General features: G+C 33.2%; 1 protein-coding gene across 1 annotated transcript in view; it reads right to left on the bottom strand.

The window, feature by feature from the left end:
- The window catches only part of LOC105194895 (hemicentin-1), a 122,299-nt gene that overhangs the window by 76,066 nt on the left and 30,319 nt on the right, over positions 1-15,914 (bottom strand). The window lies entirely within an intron of this gene.

Here is a 15,914-nt window from a genome sequence, read left to right as displayed (position 1 = left end):
ACGTCCATTCGCCGGAACGTTTCCGTACGTAATCGTGTAATAAAACGCGACCGAAGCCGTCGTCGCACGACAGGCATTGTTTCCACGACGAAAATTCCAGGCGTCTTATAAACGTCCGGGCATCAAGACCATACAAATTGTTCGCGACAAGGATATTTGACTCCTACCGCCCCCTTCCCGTATTTGTGCCCGTCGAGGGCTTGGAATAATTCACGATCCCGTGGTTTGCGACCGTTACGGTTTAACACATATGGTTTAATACGTCGAATGCCGTGGTGAATGCCGCTGCTGGCTACAATGACATTGACGGAATTTTGATGTTGCATCCACGGCCGTGGATTCGCATGGTCGTTGCTGCTTTACAAAAGACAATGCAACATATTGCTTTAATGCGATAGAGCCTCGCGATTACAAATTTATTTTTATCTAAACTTCCGGTCGCGGTCTTTTACGCAATTTTTTCTCTTCTTTTTTTCCTTTTTAATTCAATTAGTCGATCATCCGCTTTTAATGCGAGCACAACGGATAAAATCCTCGTCTACATAATACTGACAGCTGTAAAATGGATTTAAAACGAATCGCTCGGACGCTAACAGCCATTTTTTTTAATGGCGCGGCAAAAATCCTATCGCACTTTTATATCCGGCTTAAAAATAAAAAAAGGAGAAGGGGGGGGGCTCAGTATATCAAAATCAAAAATGCGGTAACCGAAACAGACGTTAAACTCCAGCGGTGAAACTGATGAGAGCGCATGGATCCCTTTCGGCCGCGCTAAAATATCGCACTGGCAAATCATCTGGTCCAGCCGGCGAGATAACATCGTTAATCGGGAATTAAATTATTTCGGCGAGCCAAAAGCTATTTACTACCCGGCGTGATTATTTTCCGCGGCTGTATTTCGAGCGCGCCACCCCGCTGGAGAAAGGAAATAATGAAACGAGCGCGAGAATTATTCGGGAAGTATTATTCGTGCGCGCGCGTTTCAATGCGCGTCTGATCCGCGATTAATCCGTCGCAATTTACGCCTCGGCGAACGGCGGTCCCCGCAAATTCGCGGACCGCAAATCAATGTTAATCCCTCGATCGACATGTATATTCGCGCGCGGTGTGAATTTGCAACGTTTTTGTAAATCGGCCCATTTCGTTGTCCACGCACGACACCGGCGATGGATGCGTAAAAATTACGGAGACGATCAATATATATATATATCAATATATGTTCATCGAGGATTTATGAGTGAGAACGTTTCAATGCTCCTCCGCGATATGCTTGAAAGAATCAAATTTAATATAACACTTTGTTGTATAATTTGAACAATTGCGAAAGTATGAAAGAAAAGCAGTTGCTATTTGTGATTGTAATTGCATAAAGCAAAAATAATTATAATTAGCTGCTGCATTTTTGTATTACCACTGCAGTAATGTTGGTAATAATAATCTTATGTGAAAAAGTTTTTTTAAAGTATTAATACGATAAAATATTATTATAAAATATTATTTATATGGATGATAAAAAATAAATATTTTTATATAGCAATCACAAGTGAATACAAATAATTTTCAACATTGGCTCACTATTTACGTACAAACTAATAACTATAATTTGCATGATTAAATTAACTATAAATATATAATAGTTAGCACCGAAAGTGACTATAAATTATAGTGAAATTATAGTAAATGCAATCATCTTTCAATGTGCAGTAGTGTCAAAATTTATTTACTTTATAAAATTAATAATTACAACATTTCGTTATAGTAAACAATTGTTTTGATAAATGAATTATTAGACTTCATAATTATAAAATCAAATAATAATTATTATTAGTTTTAATTATAATTAAACCAATAATTGATATTAAAATTATAACTATAATTGACATACCTGAAAAATTTCCAACTTTATGACAGATTTTATGCGAACGGAGAACTCAATTGAGAAAAATCAGATTCAACAAAGAATATTGAAAGGGAAGCGAAGAGATTGCAAACGATAACAAGTGGTAAGCGTGCTCGTGACATGCAACAAGCAAACTCCCATATAACCGCGACGTCGCTGAAGCGTTCGGATCGCTCAAGCGTCACGGATACTCCCGTGGAAAGTTAACCGAAACTTAAAGGAAAACACGGAGAGAACTTACGTTAATCCGATTACGCGCGATACGAGATAGGCGAGCAGTTCGGGAGATCGTCCTTAAACGGAGCAACTTACGTCATTTTGTATCGCCGCGGTTGCTGGGTAGCACTAACGATGTCGTCTATCTTTCGTCGAAGTTGAGGATTCACGGATTAATAAAATCGGAATCGCGCAATCGGCAAAGTTTTCTTAAGTTCTTTAAAAACACTGACAGAGGAAAGTTGTTGAATGCGCATCACTTAAGTTATTCTTTTGTTATATTTCATAATAATTTGTACGTAAATGAACGCTATAAATTATGTTTGATGTACTTATTACTAATGTTTAACCTTTTATCAATAATAAATTAATTTATTATGAGCCTTTTTGTAACCTAAATTGTATTGTACTTTGAAAGTACTTTGAAAGTACTGAATTTATAAATAAAATTAATTAAAAATATAAGAAAACATTAACTAATACTTATTCTTTTAATAATTTATTAATCAAAGGATCACCTGTTATTAATAAATAATTCATTAATTAATAACAAAAAGATAAAGATATCAAAAAAAGTAGCTTGAATTTATTTTTGTAATTGACTCTGATTTTTATTTGTTTCAATTATTAATTTTATTATGATCACTTATCAGTTATATTAATGTAACAATTTATTGTAATTTGTGATAGAATAATTTAAAAAAATTGACAAATTTTATACAAATATCGATTTAATCTAATCTTTATAATAAATGCAAATACAACATGTATACAATAAATGCCGAATATTCTATATTTATAATAAATTTTTTCTAAAGGTATTTTTTTTTAAATCAGTATAAAATTTCACAATTACGTTGTTACCAGTTACACGAGTTAATCTGATTTTTTAAAATGTTAATATTACACAAAATAAGACATAACTCGTTAAATTTTTGTCTCTATCACTCATTTCTCATTTATTTCATATTTTGTTACTAAATGTACTTATACAATTATTTGCTTATATCAAGCAAAACTGTGAAATATTGATGAGATACACATAACGATTTAGGCAACCAATACGCGGCAATTCTCTCCCATTATTTCGATGCAGACAACGCGTCTCCATTAAACGCGTTATAATTGTGGGATGAATTATCCATCCAGATAATTCCTCTTCGCTGCGTGCGCTTAGTTTCGAGGAAGTCAGTGCACATGTTGTTTGCAATGTTTCAGAGTAAACTGTTCCTTTACGAGAGGCGGTACGTACATACACACGTTCGTCGACTACCGAGATTTCGTGACGTTGATATTTAAGCTCAAATGCAAAACGGACATTACGCGTGCGATCGCACGATGCGCCGTCTCGCTGCAACATTTAATCCTCTATGCAACGGTCCCCAGTGAAAAAGCGGTCGGAATCGCGAGCGGGGTGATTTAATGTCGACCATGCTGAATTATCGATTGCCGTGCCTGTGCCGATATATATTTTTAAGAGCAATAGGTTGGGGGTCGATATCGCCATTGTAACGAGGGTGCGATAATGCGTTCGTGGCGGCAGCACGCGTATTATTGCACCGCTTTTTTCGTGGTAACATACGGAGAACTCTTTTCTACGAGGCGCGCGTTCGGACGGGCAATTCATACGAGATCCGCGCCGGGCGATCGAACGATAAATGGAAGCTGCCCCTCGGATTTCCACGAGGGAAAGATTAAACGTATTTTTCTGAAAATATTTGGAACTGAAAGTAAACGTGACGTGTATTCGGAATGTATCCGACGCATACGATAAATTTAAAATTCTTCTGGTTGCTATTTTAAACGTCATTTCAAGTGTCTTGGGAAAGCCGGATCAGCTGCAATGGCAGATCTGTCACAATGGAAACGCTCGTGTCTTCGCCAAAAGTGGTTTTCCATTTTTAATACGCCGAACGAAGAACGAAGTTTAAATAAATATATCTAAGGAAAGTCTCGTTTGATTTTAAATTTTCGTTCGTTGATCGAGTTATGCGTATTAAACGCGCAAAAGACAATTTGATTTCGCGACTATCTCAATGTTATCTTATCTTCAATGTTGAAATTTTCATTTACAATAAAAATATATTAACTTTACACATGAATTTAATTAACAAAATAATTTTTTGTTAAACCGTCAAAATAATTATCGTAGAATACTCCAGTTGATTTCGATTGTATATAAAACAATATTTTACAATTTTTATTTTATATATTTTATTTTATATACTTTTTTTATATACCATATTAAAGTAATTATCTAGATCGCTTTTGACATTCTAGTGAACAACTTGAATGTCCTACATAATTATTTCGATAGTTTAACAAAAAATTATTTTGTTATACTTTTGAAATATAATATATAGCATACAGTATATAAAAAATATATAAAAATAGCATAGTATAAAAAAAATCATTTTCGGATCTGTATCTAGCAACATTTTTAAACTCTTAGCAAAATCATTCTTTTATGTGTATAACACGTTATTGTAAGCGGAAGATGCTTCAACAAAATTGTTCCTTGCGCGTATTACGCTCGATTTGAATAAAGTTTGAAAGCAGCAAAATTACTACGCTTTCGTATGTACGTGCGTGATCCGCCGTGTAATAACCGTCACAAGTATTTCCGCCAAGTGAGCGAGGTCTGCGTCACCGGACCATTTCGTCCCGTTTTCCGCAAATCGCTCCGCGCGACACATACTTTTATTTGCGCTTCGCGTCCGGCCGGACGAGCGTATCAAACGAGACCGAATGAGCGAGTGAGAGAGGGTGAGTAAGGGGGTGGCGGAGGGAGTTTTGGAAATATCGACAGGGGTAGATTTGACACTCGTCGAAAATACGGACGACGCGAATGGGCGGCGAACAAAAGAATTAGAAGCCCAATATGACCCGCGAGCCGTCAAAGATTATAAATGGCTAGACTGATTGCGATCGATAACAGATATATTTGGAAACGTGATGCAACTGAACAATCAACGATCCTATACTTTCGGTATATTTAATTATAGCAATGGCACGTTGAGTTTTCGTTGGTACGTTCGAAACATTCGTCCGAGAGAGCTTCGATCTCTCGAGGCGGAGAAAGAGGGAAAGAATTACTGCTTAAATTCGGGCCTTCGCAACCTGAGGATTTTCCATCTTTGCGTCTAGCCAGGGCGCCGAGAATACGCCTCACGTACGCCGGAAATACATCTGGCGTGACGTTCGCGTGGGCCGCGATGGATTTCTAGATCACGCCCGTCGTTATCACGTACGGATCGTTAAACCTACTACCGTCGGTCGTGAACTTTCGAAATAATTGCGAATCCGTGGAATTCGATTACTGCCGTGTCGCGCGAGCGAGAGAGGGCGAAGGAATAAGTTAGGATGAAAAGAGAAGGAGAGAAAGAAACACGATCGAATGCATCGAAAGCGCGGAGCAATTGCGATCGCTCGCGCCGCGCCGCGCCGCGTTACGAGCGTGCCCCGTTTGTCGGACGCGCGATGCTTGTTCGTTCCTTCTCGCCGCGTGAAACTTTTATATTGTAACGGCGAAACTTTTCGCCGTCTAAGTTTTGTCGCTTTTCCTCGCGGGACAAACGCGGCAATCGGGAAGGCGCGGGATACCAATCGCACGCATAACAGAGAGAGAGAGAGAGAGAGAGAGAGAGAGAGAGATGTCGGATGGGAAAGTCGGTACATGGAATAAGTAACTGTAAAGCAGTATATCTTCACCGTTTTCTTTCCGTATGTGAACGAGTAAATAGATGGATGGTGCGGAAAGAACAATTTTACTGTACTATCTAAAAATTTAACTAGATACAGATTAGAAAATTATTTTATGTTGGATTATCAAAATTATTATGTAAGACATTCAAGCACGATGAAACGGATGCAGAAAAGTTTTGACGTTCTAATGATTAACTTATGCGTCCAATATAAATTGTTTAATGGTTCAACATAATTATTTTTAGATCTGTATTTCAGCAAAATTGTTTTTCCCGCGTGGAAGAGACTAGAGGAAACGTAATAGAATAAATCTAGTGTCATATGTTGCAGTGAAAAAAGTTCACTTATTGTACCTTAGGATATTCATATCCTGCGCATTTTGTTTGTTTGAAATCTAAAACCATCTGAATAAACAACAATTTCCATCCTTTCTCTAAGAAAGGTTCAGCAACTAAGGGATTGACCCAGTGCTTCAGTTCGTGCACATTATTCATTCAGGATGTTTCGAAAATTTATTCTAGAGCACGAATGATCCAAGGTATCTCTTAGTTTAGAAATTCTTTTTGCAGCTAAAAATTATTTTGTTTTCATTATTTTCAATTAGATCCTGTTTATTATTACAAAAATTTCACAAGTTATTGAAAAAATTAAATTTAAGCGATAATTTTAGGTTAAAATGCGAGAAACATCACTATTATATTTGCGTTAAAATATTATAAATAATATTGAAAAATGTTTCTTGTAATTAGTTTAAAATTTTTGCAATGCAGTATTAATAAAAAAAACATTGTTTAAATTTTAATGTAATATAATTTATACTCATTACGTATTAAAAAAAAACCGTTATCTTTAGGTTACTTTGTTACTATAATAATAAAAATCTTTTAAACATGAAAGACAGTTGTCTAGACATCTATACAGAAATAATAAAAATAATAAAATTTTCTCTTTTTCCCTTTTCTCGGCTTTATAACTTTTTTGTTTTTTTTTCTTCTTAAAACTATTATAAGTGTAAATTGATATTAGATAACAAAAAAAATACAAAGTCATAAAATATCGATGAACGAATCAGTTGTATTTGCATTGCTTTCCGCGTTCGCCTTCTCAAATTAAATTCTCTATTTAATTCTGTGCATTCCCCTGAGATCACAGGATAATCTCTCCTCTCTGCGAATGCAGGATGAGCGCTGGGCGGTGATCGAGAAGAAATTAATGAACTGCATTGCCGATACCGTTAATGCATGTCGTTGAAACGAGTACAAAAACTCACTGTAATATAGTTCGTGTTAGTTATATCTTTACGAATCGTTTAAACGATTTATGTCATTTGCGACAGAGAAGTCTACCGGCCGACGAAAACGACACCGATGAGCCCTGCGAATGATATGACCGCCACTTTTAATTGGATTATTGGACTTGTGACGATAACGAGAAAGAATGATACGAAAGATTGGCGCTTTTTATACCGTGTCCGATTCAAATTGATCAATAGCGCGTGAAATTGAGCATAACTCGATCCATGTTCCGTACAATTATTCAGAAATTAGTAATGTCGTCGGATTAATGTTTTTAACACTTCTGTGCTGCAAAGCGTGCATACAAACGTAATTTACATAATTTTTATTAAATTATTTAAATTTTTAAAGTAAATTTCAAGCTCAAAGAGAACAATTAATCGAACTATCGATATAAATTTTTTAACATTGCATTAATGATTAATAACCTCAAGATAAAAGAATAAATATTTAAATAAATCATTACCTAAATTAAAAAAGTACATTCTAAGAAAAATGTTTGGTATTCGTGAATACAACTGCGCGATAAAATATGTAATTATGATTAAAAGCTCCATTTTTATAAACAACTCTGTTGTTAGTAATAACAACCTTGTGTTTATGGTTTTACCAATTATAAACAAATTTTACTATAAATTATAATAATTTCAAATATTAATATTAAAATGGTTGATAAAAGTAAAATAAATATTTTTATATGCAAATGCAATCACAATTATAATAAATATAAATATTTTTTAAACATTTGCTTCCTATTTAGGTAATAATAATAACTGATATTTGTAATTCACATGGTTAATACAATTATAAATATATAGTTGGCACCAAAAATTTTTAAATTATAGTTATGGCAATTGCAAGCGCTTTTTTCTTTCAGTGTATAAATATTTACATTAAAAAAACAAACATGTATGTAATTCTATTCATATATTATTTACATTAAAAAAAATATATGATTCCAATAAAGAAGGAAGTGCAATTAAACTTTTTTGATGCATCGTTACATTTACAAAAAAAAAAAAATAAATCAATCAATCAATCAATCAATCAATCAAAAAATAAAAATTACTATTATACCATTCAACTTGTACCCCATTTTTTTCTCTCTCCAACGAAACATTGAATTTAATATTAAACATTCAATATTAATACCTCTTTCAATTACGTGACGTACTCTATATAAAGTACATTATTGTATTTTGAAAAATCTTACACCCCCAAAAATTGGTTAAGAATAAAGAAATAATAAAATAAAATAACAGAGTCTGTAAATATATTTAAATATGTCAAACAAGCTAACAAACGTTTATCTCCGAATCTCCGATACAAAGGTACTTTAGCAAATAAAATTTCGAATTTTCTCGCAAATTCAAGCTTGTGTATATTGTCATGCGTGTAATGAAAAAGGAAGAGACTCGCGCAGGACTCAATCGGAGAGGTACAAAGATATCTCTGACTAAAGTTGTCACTATCTAACGTGAATCGGACTTTTCTTTTCTCGACTGTGGTGAACGCCGGGTGAATCTGGGTTGCGAAGGGATCGAAGGCGACGGGACGGCGGGGTGTCGTGTCTATTAGAAGGGGGCAAGAGTTTTATTGCCAAGCTGATAACGGATGAGGAGTTTTACCTCCTAGTCGATGCCATGATTCATGAGTCCGCGAAGGATGTAGAAGAGTACGATCCACTCTCCGCTCTTTCTTTCCGTCCGCGGCTTCATCTCCTTTTTCCTATTCACAAGCCTCGTAAAATCGGTTGAACATATTGTGCTTGACTCCCATCGTGCTTTACCTACGTTTACGTAAAGGTTCTCAACGTTTTATGCGGATGTTTTTCTTGCTCAGAATACTCGTTTCGTTTGTGTATTTAGAAGACATTATAAAGGAGCAGAGTTCTAAACGATTTGACAATGCATCCTTGACATTTTTAATAAAAGATGGCACGCATTAAATATTTATTTTTATATAATATTTATTTTTATATAATATAGGAGTATTGAAAACATTAAAAAATAAATCAATATTTTAAAAATTCTAAAGTAAAATACCCTCCTAATGGGATAGCACGATTAGTTTATTCTGGATTTAAGAATCTTTTTCCATTCAAGAGTAAGATGTTCTTGACTGGTCTGATCATTTGCCTTTTATAGCTTTCTTCGACGCAAAATATACGACAGTGCTTTCAAAAAATCTCAACTTACACAACTTATAATAATGATTCTAGCCTTATAAAAAGTTTTTTTAAATTAGCGTTATTATAAGTCTTACAGATGACACTTAATTCAAGAGATGTATAAAATAACGCTTTCATTATGTAATGATATAATTTATTATTCTTAATTGCGAAAACATGTCCCTTTTTTAATTAATAAAAGGCTTTAATAAAAAAATTAATTAATGATTTTACGCGTAACATAGGCATGCGACACATAGGCATAAAGAAATAGAGAACCCCTGATATACTCGTATATACAAGGATGCGCATCTTTGTGAACTCAGCAGCCGCTCTTTCAACGATCTGTCGAATCGCAATCTTAGAAATTCTACTCTCCATATTTGACATTGACAGGGTATGCATCCCCTTCGGCCCGCGTTCGAAAAAATACGAGCAGGAAGAAGGAATTGCGAACTAGAGCGATGAGATTGCCGCGTGCTTAACGAGACCGTCGCTTGCCGAATAAAATGCAAGCGTTATTGCCCGCCGCAATTTCGTTAAATCATTTTTATACTTCGCTGTTCGCATTCACTTTGTCCCATTCCATCAATTGTCGAGAGAGAGCGTGAACACGTTTTGTACACAATTAGACACTAAACATAATTGTGTCACATTTAAATCATTTAGGAAATGTATTATTATTATTTACATTTAAATTTCGAAAATGGTATAAACAAAAGATTTTTTTCAATCACATATCTTAATATTTTAAATGCATAATTATTCGAATATTATGTAATTAAAATGTTATAAAAAAAATTAACTTTTTAATGCTTAGAGACATAATATTTTAAGAATTAAAAACTTTAAAAGAATTGTTTGGATATGAGCCAAATTCGAAACAGTTTGAAATTTTTATAAGAATAATACATTTAATAGTGACGGTTAATAGTGACGGTAATAAAAATGGATTTAATTATATGTAACGTTATATATGAAATATCTAATTGCAATTTTTGCTATCTCTTTTAAGCGTCCAAAATAATTTCAAAAACCATTTTTACGTCGTCAAAGTTAACGGCATTCTGCTAATAAAATTAGTATTATTATAATATTAGATATTTTCCTTCCAAGAAATCTACAATAACGCAGAAAGTTAAGTTATCACATTTTCCCCGTCAAGTCTATTATAGAGAGGTTCATTTATAAGTACCATCTTTCAGTAAATTGCGCTACAGGTACACATTAAACACAAACGACGGGGGCAATTTAGGGGAGAATACATGTACCACCGATAGTTGAGGAGGGTAGGAAAGTGATTGAAGGACATCTCATAGCCATGGGCGGGGCCGTGATTGGTTTGACGGGATTTAGCCCCTGTAATGCCAAACTCGACGTCTGCTGTTGCGGTCGGCTTCGGTGGAAGCATTATCGGGGGTTGTTAGGGCTACTATATTAGGGTAAATACGTTCTCGTTCTAAACCGTCCAACATTTTGAAACTTGAGTAGATGCCAAGTATTTTCGCAATTGTATTGAAATTACTTGTGATGGTTTGCACTTTGAAAAAATTCCAGCAAGGTTTATTACAATAACAAGTGGCGCAACACTTGTGCTTGATGAACGTGAATTGCATATGTGAAAGATAACATTTGGAAAAAAGATGAAATTTTGTTTAATGTTAAAAATATATTACATTTTTTTATGTGTTATAAAAATAAAATTTTCTATAAAGATAAAAACACTTTAATGAAAAACATAGCAAGTGATAAGTTTCTCTAATTTTGGAGAAGTACTATACACAATAAGAAGTTTTTATAATTTTATAATTTACTTTCCGATTTGTTTCGTTGATTGTAAGAATAACTTTATTGAAAATTTGTTTGTCTCCATACACATGTATTGATTATTAGTGAGCTTTATTAAAAAGTAAAAATTTTATTATTTGACAATATGCTAATATTCTTTATACCAAATTTTTTTAATTAATAATTAATCGGCGTATAAGTAACCATGGGCATTCAGTACGTTACATGTAGTTTTTTTGTTTAGTTTTGAGGATATTTTTGAGTGTTTTATTTGCAACGAATTCGCGTATATAACGATTATATTTCTGGTTCGTGCCCAGCTCGTGCTCTCTTTCGTATTCCATCCTATTCCAAAGGACTGCATTATAAATCGTGTGAAATCCAAGTGTTTGACCTCGATCGGCAGCGCGATGGATCCCCGTTGGGGGTAGAAAGACGAAAGAGAGAACGAGGAAAGCGATCGGATGCGAGCGAAAGAACCGAGTAGGGGGAGGGGGGGGGGAGGGGGTGCGGGAGAGGGAGAATCATCGTGCGAATTTTACGCTAACCCGATAGCTGGTTGGAATAGATTACATCGATCGACAAAATCTATCTGCACGAATGACGTTTCTGTAAATGGTCGAGACATTGTCAGTTTTGCGTTTTGCATCATTCATTCCGCGTCAACCGCGATAACGTTTTCTTTTGCAATTGCACACGATCGCCACACAAACGAGTTAAATTGAATAAAAACTGTGTATTTCATTCGTGTAAGTATATTATATTGCAAGAAAGCAGCAGCAACTATAGTAATTAATAATCGAAAGAAAATGGAAATTAAAGCGTCATTAATTGAATGTAATTAATTGAATTATATGTTGCTATAAAAAAAAAGATTAATTTATTAATGTTATTATCTCAAAAGACTATTATGGATACGTAATTACTTTGGAAATAATGTACTTAAATTTTTATATTTTGCAATTTTTTAATGTCTCATCCAGATATCTCTGCAAAATCCCAAAAGAAATCCCTGCGAAAAAGATAGCATAGAAACGCAACTTCTTTCTTTCCTAAAAAGAATGTCCCACGCTTTATGTAAATAAATTTTATAACGAGATTTGTGTGTGCAAACGGAGTAGTGTGAAGTGATGAGTGCATATCTCTGCCCGTTTGCCTCTTAATTAACGAAATACATCTCGTCTTTGTTACGTAAAACAATTACCGCGATTACATGATTCTACCCGGTTTCAATCGTAAATTTACTTTACATAGCTTGCTTTATATTTAATCACGTTACAGCTTCAATGCTTTGCTTACGGTATAATCGTGCATCAAGAATTTTCCCAGAGTTTCTTTATACTGTCGCGGCATAGCGCTAAACAATGAATTTATTCCACTTTTGAACATTTACCTTTTACAATCTCGTTAAAATACGTGGTAATTAAATTAATTTCATTGCGAGGAAAATGTTGCGCAGCCGAGAAAATTCGAGCTTATTCTACTTCTGTGGAGATTCTTATGCAAAATTTTAAGAGAAGAGATTAAAAATTTTGCAGCACGTAATACAACACCTGCGGAGAGAGATAGAAGTGTTTTATTTGACACATGAAATATCCGTCTCATTCAAACATTCCGAAAACATGTTTATTTATTAATATCAAGATATTTAAAATAAAAAAAAAAAAAATTTTTTTCTTATGGATTTCAATAAATTTGTACTTTCTAAATCTGTTTTAAATTTTAAAACAATGATGTATAAAAAATATTTTTATTCTTCTTTACATAAAATTTGTTTAAACATTTGAATTTAAGATAATGTAAACTACTCACTCTAATTATAATACATTGACTGAGAAATTACATCAAATAAATTTATTATTATATCAAGTTGTATTATTAATTATTTGTCATATCAAATTATATTCGATTGTAACGTCTATCTTGACATGCAGCAGAATGTGTATTTCGTAATCACCCTGATTGCAGTTTTTAATTGTAACAACGGCGAGGTTAATCTTAGTTGGAATAAACTCAATAAATTTACTAACTTTTTTGTAATTCACCTTTATGTCGGTTACAATGGGCAATCCTCGCGATTTAAAGATTCCTATCGGAAAACGCACTTGTTTCGCTCCCTCGAACTCCTCGCAATTAGTCGAATTAATTACACAGCGCTATAGTGCGAATAAAGCGCGATCTCGCATTTTTCTCGTCGCAGTCGTGGAAATTTCTCGTTGCGAATAGCGACGTTAAAAAGTTTTCCCACTTCGATCGTGAACTTTTCGAAAGTACCACGGCTCTTTCGCTCGCGGCGGATCGGAATACTACGGATCAGCCTGATCGCGGGCAATTATGTATAGGAAATTTTTCGCCACGAGAAGATCTGCAATCTGGATGACATTGCTGCGAATCATTTCGTAAGTCAGTGTCAGTTTTAAGTTGAGATTAAATATTCGACGCCCGAGGCAAAAGACAAAAATGCACCTCCTAGTAACAAAAATATTTCGTTTACGATATGTAATATATAATAAGAAATAATATTATTTAGAATGATATTTGATATATTAATATTAATTTAGAAACATATAATTATGTGTATATATTATAATATATATTACAAACAGACAAAGAATCATTTATCATTTTAATCTTATTTCACGTCTAATTAGTGATAAAGACGAAAAAGCGTACTAACATCTTTATAATTACATTTTGAATAAGTGTGTATATATTTTATATTTATATAGATAATATTAATTCAGTGTGTAAAAATTCATAGAAAACGTATTTTTTTATTTATTTAAAGTAATACTTTTTACGCTTTGACAATTACAAAGTTATTTTATCAAAATTTGTATATTTTTATACATTGTACTATATTTTATCTTCAATTATAAAAGTTTTCACAATTAATAACTTTTCTTAATGATGATTTTAAATTATTTTCTAACTTTAATTAAAATATATAGAAATTTATATTGCCATAATTGTCTCTTCAAATTTTTTCCATTACAAAGTGTCTCATTCGCCACATCTTGGTATCGATTTTGATTTGAACCCTCTGTTGCCCAACGTTTTTTCACAGCTTTGCTAGCCCAACCGGGTCGCTAGTGCCTGATAGTGCTTTGAAAGGGTTTTTAGGTTCTAAAAAATCTGAAAAAAATCTGGTACACTCTTCCAACATTCCAGAATACGATTTCACAATTGTTTGATCCAAAACGTTTTTCACTTTTTTTTTTATACGTGTCCAAATTTAAGACAGAATAATTCAAAATTGAAAATTCGTGTGGGTCTACAAATCCTCGATTCAACACAAATCAACAATCCCAATTCCCACCCTTGTTTCTCTTTGACGCATTATGCACTCATATTTTCACAAATAATGCCCTAATTAATAAATAATAATTTTAAATCTAAAATTAATTGAACAATACACTATCGTGAATGTAATTATTAAATTTTTAATTAAAATACTTTTAACAAAGTTATTATACAAAATATAAATAGGCACCGTATTACCTGTTACCACATTCTCCTCTACCATTGACGCTTCTGATTGGTCATTAAGCCATTGAGATTAAATTAACTTCAGTTAATTTAATCTTGACGTAACTTTTAACTAGTTAGTTTTTGTTCATGTAACTTTTAACGTAATTAATTTTATAAGCCATTAACTTTAACTTTCTTTAGTTAAAAGAAAATTAATTTACTCAAACCTGCAAAATGTGTAACTGATGTTGTGATAATCTAACATAATTCATCCGGGCGTTTGCATACGATGATATATGTTGCTCGAGTAATAGTGCAAGTGCATAATAAACACTATCATTCAAATGATAATGACAGTGCGATTGTATGAAATGAATAAAGTACTATAACAACGCACACCATGAGTACATATTATCAGCAAAATGGAAGAAAGATAGCCGGAAGCAGACAGGAATAAGGTAATGGCGATTCGGTCGGTGAGTGAATTACTTATTGCATTGCGCTTATCGCTTATCGCTCGACTCCGGTGATGGGAATCTTTCTATTGAACGTTGGCGTAATCACTTAAAATTTAGCGCCAACCCCAATTATTATTACAATTACTATTTCATTTTATTATATTTTGCCGTAACGTTACTCGCCAGCGTTGTTTACCGAGATGCAAAATATGCCAGGAATTAAATTTTTAGTATCAAAAACTTCGATAATGTGTGTTCAATAGCGTAAATTCGATAACCAGTCGATTAAATGTTAGGGAATCGATTATAAAAATTCTCTTTCGCGTCCTTTACGTAACAGAATTTTCATGCTAATAGTTCTTCTTAAAATCTATCTTTATTATTATGGAAAGCACAAAAATCATAAAACTGAATATACACAGATAGGATGGAGTTGCCAAATGCGAACCACTTAACTATATTTTTTATTATATTTCGCATTTGGTGCTATTTTGAATGCAAATCAAAGTTCGAAATTGTAACTTGATGCTTCAGGCATCTATTGTTACATGTTAAACCTTTCAGTAATAATAAATTAATTTAGCTTTTTTGTAACATTTCTATAAACGATATGCGTTTGAAAATCGATCGCCTAAAGCGTACTTGTAATCTGTTAAATCGTATCGTATTCAAAAATATCAAATTTATGATTTAAATATAAAATAAAAGAAATTATACACACACATTGACTAATATTTATTTTATTAATAATTTATCAACAAACTGAACAAACATTTAATAATTATTAAATAGCAATAACGAAAAGGAAAAAACAGCGCAAAATAAAATTGGCATAAATTAATTATTGTAATTGACATATTTTTGTACATAACAATTATTAGTTTTACACTTATTAACACTTATCAATCTTA

This window comes from Solenopsis invicta, chromosome 4 (assembly GCF_016802725.1).
Source record: "Solenopsis invicta isolate M01_SB chromosome 4, UNIL_Sinv_3.0, whole genome shotgun sequence".
NCBI lineage: Eukaryota > Metazoa > Arthropoda > Insecta > Hymenoptera > Formicidae > Solenopsis > Solenopsis invicta.
Note: the sequence above shows the minus strand (reverse complement) of the source record. Positions and strands in the feature narration are given on the sequence as shown.